This window comes from Accipiter gentilis, chromosome W (genome assembly GCF_929443795.1).
Source record: "Accipiter gentilis chromosome W, bAccGen1.1, whole genome shotgun sequence".
In the NCBI taxonomy this organism is placed as follows: domain Eukaryota; kingdom Metazoa; phylum Chordata; class Aves; order Accipitriformes; family Accipitridae; genus Astur; species Astur gentilis.
In genome coordinates this window covers 18,477,815-18,485,324 of record NC_064918.1, presented here as the reverse complement: position 1 = coordinate 18,485,324, position 7,510 = coordinate 18,477,815, and positions in this window count along the sequence as shown.

Sequence of the window (7,510 nt, the reverse complement as noted above, 5' to 3'; positions counted from 1 at the left end):
GAGATGAGCCTAAGGACTTCCTGTTGTAAAAGGAGCTGTTGGTTTGAGTCTTATGTCTTTGCCTCTGTCCTCACCCTCTTTCCCCTACTGACCTAGTGCTGAAAAGCTGCCTGTCTCCTGAGGACTGTGCTGGGGTTTTCTGTTAGGGGAGGGATGTAGGAGGATACTGATAGCACAATAGTCCTTATACTTGTACTTCAAAAATAGTTTAGTAATACAGATTGTACAAACTGAAACCATTTATTCTTTATGGAGGCCTTTTTTTAAAGGCTGACTGCTATGTACAGAAACTGCTGCATTTGAAATGTAGCCCTTAAGGCATGGGTTCTGTAGCAGCATTCACTGATAGGTGCATGTTTCTGTACATTATGTCTGAAATTAACTTAAAATGTCTAGAAATCATTTTTTTGACAGCTTGATGCATGACTTGTCAACCATTGCACAGCCAGAGAAGGCAAAGGTGTGTGTTTTTAAGTAGGTTTGTATGACTCCATTAAGTCAAAACCAATGTTACATTGTATTGTATAAGCAATCTACAGTTTATTTTAAGGGAATGATGTTACTATAAAGCTGTGAGCTGGTTCGTGGAGCTCGCAGGCAGGCACTACTAGCACGACAGCCTATCCCAGCTGCCCTCCGCGCGCCTGCCCAGTGGTGGGCGATGTGGTTTCCCCTGCACCGCGCTAGAAGGGTGGGGCGTTGTACAGGGGCTGGTGATTGTGGGTTGTGTGAGGGTTTGTCGCGTCCTTGGTAGCTGTTTTCCTGTGCTTGTAAGGGAGGAGTACTTTCGGTCGTACCGCTTCTTGCTGCCTCTGAAGGTCTGGCTACGGAAGCGAAGGCTGTGATGGAGCCGGCCTGCGTGAGGCGGTCAGGGGGCCGGGTGGCGGGGCAGGTGTGTTGTGGGGCTGCTTCCCGTCAGTGTTCTCGCGGGGGGGGGGCAGGAACCATGAAGGAAAAGGCAGCCTTGAAAATGTCTCCTGATGAAAATGCCTTCTTGAAAATGTTTTCTACCTTCAGATACGAGGCCGAGCATGGTGATGTTCGCGTTCCACACACACCCCACCCCCGGAGTCTACCAACTTCATAGCAGACAGCAGCTAGATGTCTTTGTAGACGTCTTATTTGTGACTCTAATTTGATTATTTCTTTCTATTAAAAAGACTTTCAGAAATGTCTGTAGTCACCTGTTCATGGCTTCTATTATTTCACATATATTCTTAAAATAAATTTCATATTGTCATGATAAATGAGAAAACCATGCTTAAACCAAGAATCCTCTGGGTTGATCTAGTAGTACTAAAGCAGCTCCGCTAAATCTGAAAAAAAAAATATGCTTCTGAAAGCAGAATTCTAGTACTCACTGTTGTCATTTCATAAGAAAAAAAATCTGTAGGTTTAGGTGGAAGTTTTAATTAAATTCCTCTATATTTGCGTGTAAACTAAAAGGAAGTTTGTATGAAGATACTTTTTGTAAATACACAGCAATTAGGAGCTAAGGTAAAGCATAGGTCTATACTAATGACTACATTTGCCTCGTATGCTATATAAACACCATGCTGAAATATGAGGACTAAGCAGATGAGAAAAAATTACATGCAATCATGGTACCTTTCTTCCTTTTTATATATTGGAAATTGTTGTCTATAGAAGGGAATGCTATGTATAAACACAAATTTAGTTTTAAGCAACGATTTGAGTGTAATCATCACTTAACTCTTAAGGACAACCAAGTATTAATAGACTTTTAAATCTTAGCTGTAGTATGAATGCTCTCATCTGTAGTAGGTCACACAATTAGATCTTTAGAATATGGTATGATAGCCTAAACATCTTATTTTTACTTTTCTGAAGGAATACCTATTACCAGAGCATTGTATTATGCCACTATGACACTTGACCAAGTTTCACTCTGACACAGAAGTCCCTATGCCTTTGATTGAAGAGAGCAATTGTGTGCTGAATTAAAATGGAACAGTTCTGTTGGAGAGGTTTGGAGGCTCTTTTCTCACCTGTATTAAAATGAGTAAGAAAAGTGCTTAGAAACTACTATATTTAGTAGTGGAAATTTTTCCTTCTTACAGAGATGAAGAAATATTTGAGGTAAGTTAGTTCTAACACTGAGTTTTTTATGATAAGAACTTACTCCTTACTGATTGTGGCTTTAAAGCATAGCTGTTGTCTATGAAAATTCTTCTGAAAGGATAGTTCAGAACTGATCTAAAATTTGTGAATTGTTGGGGTTTTTTAATCTAGAAAATGGTAGGTGAACAGCAATGTTTATGTGGATGTTAACGTATACAAAAGTGAGATAAGAAAAATTACCATTATTTTAACATTTTGCTTCAAATCAACAGAGATGGTCTAGATAACAAAAAGAAAATCAGACTTTGAAACTGTTGGGTTTAATATGTAAATTGGTATTAGTAGTAAAAATAGGGAAGAAGGGTTTTTTAAATAATACTTTTGGACCAAAGTATACTCTTTTTTTTTTGTTTGTTAAAATGGGGTAAATGGGGATTTAATTTCTCTCTGAAAACAAAATTTCACAGTTTACTAATGATAAAAGAATCTTGCTTAAGTTCTTGAAATCTGGTTTTGTTAGTATTCATAAGTCAGTCCTGAACCAGCCAGGAATGTATTTCTTAAGACAAGATGCTTTTTTTCCAGAGGAAAGCCATTTTTTCATATGCTTTCTCTGTCTTCATCACTCTTGTAATTATCAGGGTTATGCTTGTATACCTTCAAAGGAGATGATGTTCTGTAAATATCATGTTTTCAGTAGCCATTGTTGTCAGCTAATAAAACTGGCTAGCAGGCAGAGCTCAGCCTCTTCCAGCTATTGCCTGTTAGAACCTTCACATCCAATGTTTTTGTCTCATCTTGGGCCTGCTCTGACAAGCTTTTACCCCTGTATTATGATACTGTCTGAGGTCCCAATTGGATCAGGACTCCATTGTACCCCTTAGAAATATACATAATGTTTGAGATAAATTCTGCCTGAAAAGTCAGTCTTTTCTATTTATTTAAGCTTTACCTTTCTTCCCTTACACCTCTTTTTCTTCCTTTATCTTTGGGTTTTCTGCAGCTAATGAAGGAAATGAGACTGGTAGAATTGTGACAATGTACAACTACTGTGAATCCACACTATAATTAATATTGATTCAATAGATTTTGCATGAATGACTACATGAATGACCAGAATTAATCCCAAATATCATACTTTTGTCAGGGCTGACAGTATACTGAAGCTTTTTGAAATAGTTTGCTTGAAAGGAAAAAGCTGCTGGGAAGTAAATAGTCTGTTTGGTATTTTCTGTGTCACTGTTTTTGCCTATACAGACAAACTATTAAGTATCGGTGACACATGTAGCTACTCCTGTGTTCAGTTCCATCTATGGTAGTATTCAGCTGTTATATCATTACGTCCAAAAGACTTTATTCTAATGATAATACAGCCTATACTAATAGTCTGTGCAGTCTTTTCAAGATAACTCCCTGGAAAACACCATTCACTGGAGCTTTGAATCTATTGCATTTATCAGTTAAAACTACTCTTTAGTAGGTGGCATCATTTTATTTTCCTTTGTCTCCTACCGTGAAATAAGATATTATGTTTACATGAGAAGTCAGAGGTTCTCTCTAATATTTGAAGTTACTAGTTTAATTCTTTGGGATTTTTTTAATATATGAAATATTTTTATGACAGTTTTTGTTATCAAAAATGATTTTTTCAAGTAAAGTAATAAATAGAATATTTTTCTTATATTTATAGTGATTGTATTCATTGATGTAATGTCTTACATGAGATGGTGCTGAGTGCTTTATGAAGCAAGGCTCCCTAAAAGCAGCAGCAGACTACAGAATGAAAAGCTGTTCCAAAAATGATCCTAGACCATAAGCATTGACATAGTAGTAAAGCTTATTGCACAAATATGGAAGCTGTTTTTCTTCCTTTTACTAAGCAAGTTGTGTGTTTTGAAAGTGGCTGAAATAATGTAGACCAACTTTACACTCTACTTGTAAAAACAAACAAAAACACACTAATATCAGATGACTGGGATCATATTATCAACATTGTTTATGGCAGCAGGTTGAGATCTCGCAAGTAAGACTTTGACTTCAATACAGGATTAGGAGGGAACTGAACATAAGATGAAATATCCCAAAACAAACCAGTGTTTTTCAGTAACTCTCAGTAATAGAAATATGTATGATGATAAAATAAATCCTTCAGTAGAATCATACTGTCACAGACTACTACAACTCTCTGATGTTCTGACCTCCTAGGGGAAATTGTAAAATTGAGACAATTCTTTGGCTATGTGTTTTACCAAATATATACACAAAACACTTTTCAAAATTACACATCACTGAATGTAATTATATAAGTTGCCTATGTTCTTTTGCTTCTGAAAAGTAAATTGCAAACAAAAAACAACCACCACCACCTCCCCCTCCAACCTTTTTATCCTTGTATGGATTTTTCGTATTTAAATGCTGTGCTGAATTTGGTAGAAGTTATTTGGACTGCCATAGTCGCATATTCAGGATTTTCATGCCCTGACACATATGCAGTGGAGTCCGTTCAGAGCTTCCAGTCATTGATGTTGCATGTATCACCTTTATTTCCCATCATCTAGGACTGCGTATGTAAAATTTTAGTGATTCCCCCTATTCTCTGATTTTTGTACTAGCTGTACTATCACACTTAGATCTTCTACCAACGCAATACTCCTCCTTTCCCTTCATATCATTAAGTCAGAATTGGTCATGTCTCTTGATACTGGCTCATTGCACTGCAGAGGAGATGCAAGTGTCCTCATGTTTGGTAGCTTTTCCTGGAAAGTGAGGGTGTTCTCAAAAAAGCGGTTTAGTTGTATTGCCATCAGGTAAAATGCTCCATTTTGGACAAATGATACTATCTTTGAAACATGGGGCTTTCATTGCCTTCTGTTGAAAAGAATAGTGGAAAATTTTACTAGAAATGCTAAGTAGTGTTTTTCATATATAGAATTTTATACAAACTTCAGAAGTTCTTTGCAGCATAAAAAACAACAATAATTGAAACAATGAAATTATAAATTCATGTGCTTGATGAGAAAGTCCAGACAGTATTTTTCTTCCAAGTTAAATTGCTGCATGAGGTGGAGAGTTCCATTTGAATTCTTACCTCCTCTGCTATTGCAAAATGTTGTGGTTCTGGACTCTATCAATTCTTTACTTATATAAAAAAATCTTAATGCTATCAAAAGAGCAATGTCCTTGGTTTTCATTAGCTTCAGGGCAGTAGGATCTATAATGGGATTTAGTCTATTAATTATTTATTTCCTGTTGTGATGTTTTAAATGGCATTTTATTATTTAACATACAACATTGTCTATAGTATTCTCTAGAAGTAATTTTGTGCATCTATGCCAAGTAGGGAGTGAAGTACAGAGAAAGAAACAGTTTTCAAAATGTTTGCAGAAGTTGCTGTTCTGTGAAACAGGACATCTTGTTCTCAGTGGTTTTGGAGAATAGCACTTAATGACAAAAATATGCTTTGTTCTCAGGTATAGTCTTGTACTGTGTCTGGCTAGGATGGAGTTAATTTTCTTCATATCAGCCTGCATGGTGCTGTGTTTTGTATTTGTGACTAAAACAGTGTTGATAACACACCAATGTTTTAGCTATTGCTGAACAGTGTTTGCACATTGTCCAGGCCTTTTCTTTTTCTCACTCTGCTTCTCAGCGAAAAGGCTGGGGGTGCACAAGAAGTTGGGAGGGGACACAGCTAGGACAGCTAATACCAACTGACCAAAGGGATATTCCAGACCATATGACGTTGTGCTCAGCAATAAAAGCTCAGAGAAAGGAGGAGGAACGGGCGACAGTCGGAGTTATGGCATTTGTCTTCCCAAGTAATTGTCATGAAAATTTTGCAACTGGTCCATACTGACTGAGGAGAGAGGCTAGGACACAAAGTATAGAATTACAAGAGTCATTCTTTATTCATGCGCATGAGGTGTCCCATTCAAATTGGGACACCCAGAATGCGGTTTTATACAGGGTTCTTATACCTTTCAAGCATTCAGGTATGTAATGAACGAGTTAACTTTGTTCATGAAATCGGGAAGGGAGAAGAGACATATTGAAAGTTAGCAGATGCCTTGTGTAAATAACAAAGCTTGGTTAATTGGTGCGTAAAGGTCACGGGAAGAGGGCAACGGCTATAACTTACTTGCTAAGGAGGGAAAAGAACAACAGCTATAATCTACCAGATAAGGGGATGGACTCTGCCAAGACCGTACTTCCCCACATTAAAAGACATTTTACATCAAAAGACACTCGTCCTTGAGAAGATCGACCGAATCTGCTTAGTAACAGACTTGCATGAATGAAGAAAGAAGAAACAGGACAAGGCAGAGACTTGCAAGAAAGAGGTGCATGAACTGTATATAAGGAATGTAACTATAACATAAAGTTGCGAGCTTGTGGCGGAGCACTGCCTCCCCGGCTGCCCAGCGCTGTTTTGCTCTCTTATCGCTTGCTAATGAATTCGACCTTTTTTTATTCGCTACAAATTGGCTCCTCCAATTTGTCACGAGCGTCTATAACAAGGTACAACATGATTTGACCAATCACTACTTAACACACACATACTACTGTTGTGCAAAGCAACTCTAATTCTATGGCATCATCATCCATCTGCTTCTTTCTTGATCTAGACATCTCTGGAGTGGATCTTGCTATGGTTGCTTATCTATGATGCCAGATAATGGGAGGGTTTTACAGAGGTGTTGGAGGGGCTAGGATGCTGGCGTTATCTCAGTAGTCCAGGGGTATCCTTTATTCTTCATGGTGGGGCCTGTCCTTCTCCTTGCAGTGAGCTGGGGTTCTTTAGTCATGCTTACTTAAGCATGACTATGCAGTACACAACGGAAACTATTGTCGTGGTTTCAGCCCAGCCGGTAACAAAGGACCACGCAGCTGCTCGCTCGCTCCTCCCGCCCCCCCTCCGGTTGGATAGGGGGGAGACGGAGGAGAGAAAAGGAAAAAAAAACCAAACCTGGAACCTTGAGGGATGAGATAAAGGCAGTTTACTGGAAAACACAAAGAAATTACAACAACAACAACGGTACCAATGAAAGAATATACAAAAAGAGTGATGCACAGTGCAACTGCTCACCACCCGGGACCCGACGCTCCGCCACTTCCCCCACCGAAAGTCGAGAGACACACACCCACCCCCCGGCCTGCTCCCCATTTATGTACTGAGCATGATGGCACATGGTATGGAATAGCTCCTTGGCTAGTTCAGGTCAGCTGCCCCGGCTATGCCCCCACCTCCCAGGTTCCTGTAAAAATTAACTCTATCCCAGCTGAACACAGGACAACTATATATATTTTTATTGTGGTGGGTTGACCTTGGCTGGATGCTAGGTGCCCACCAAGCTGCTCTATCACTCTCCCTCTTCAACTGGACAGGGGAGAGAAAATATGACAAAGGGCTTGTGGGTTGAGATATGGA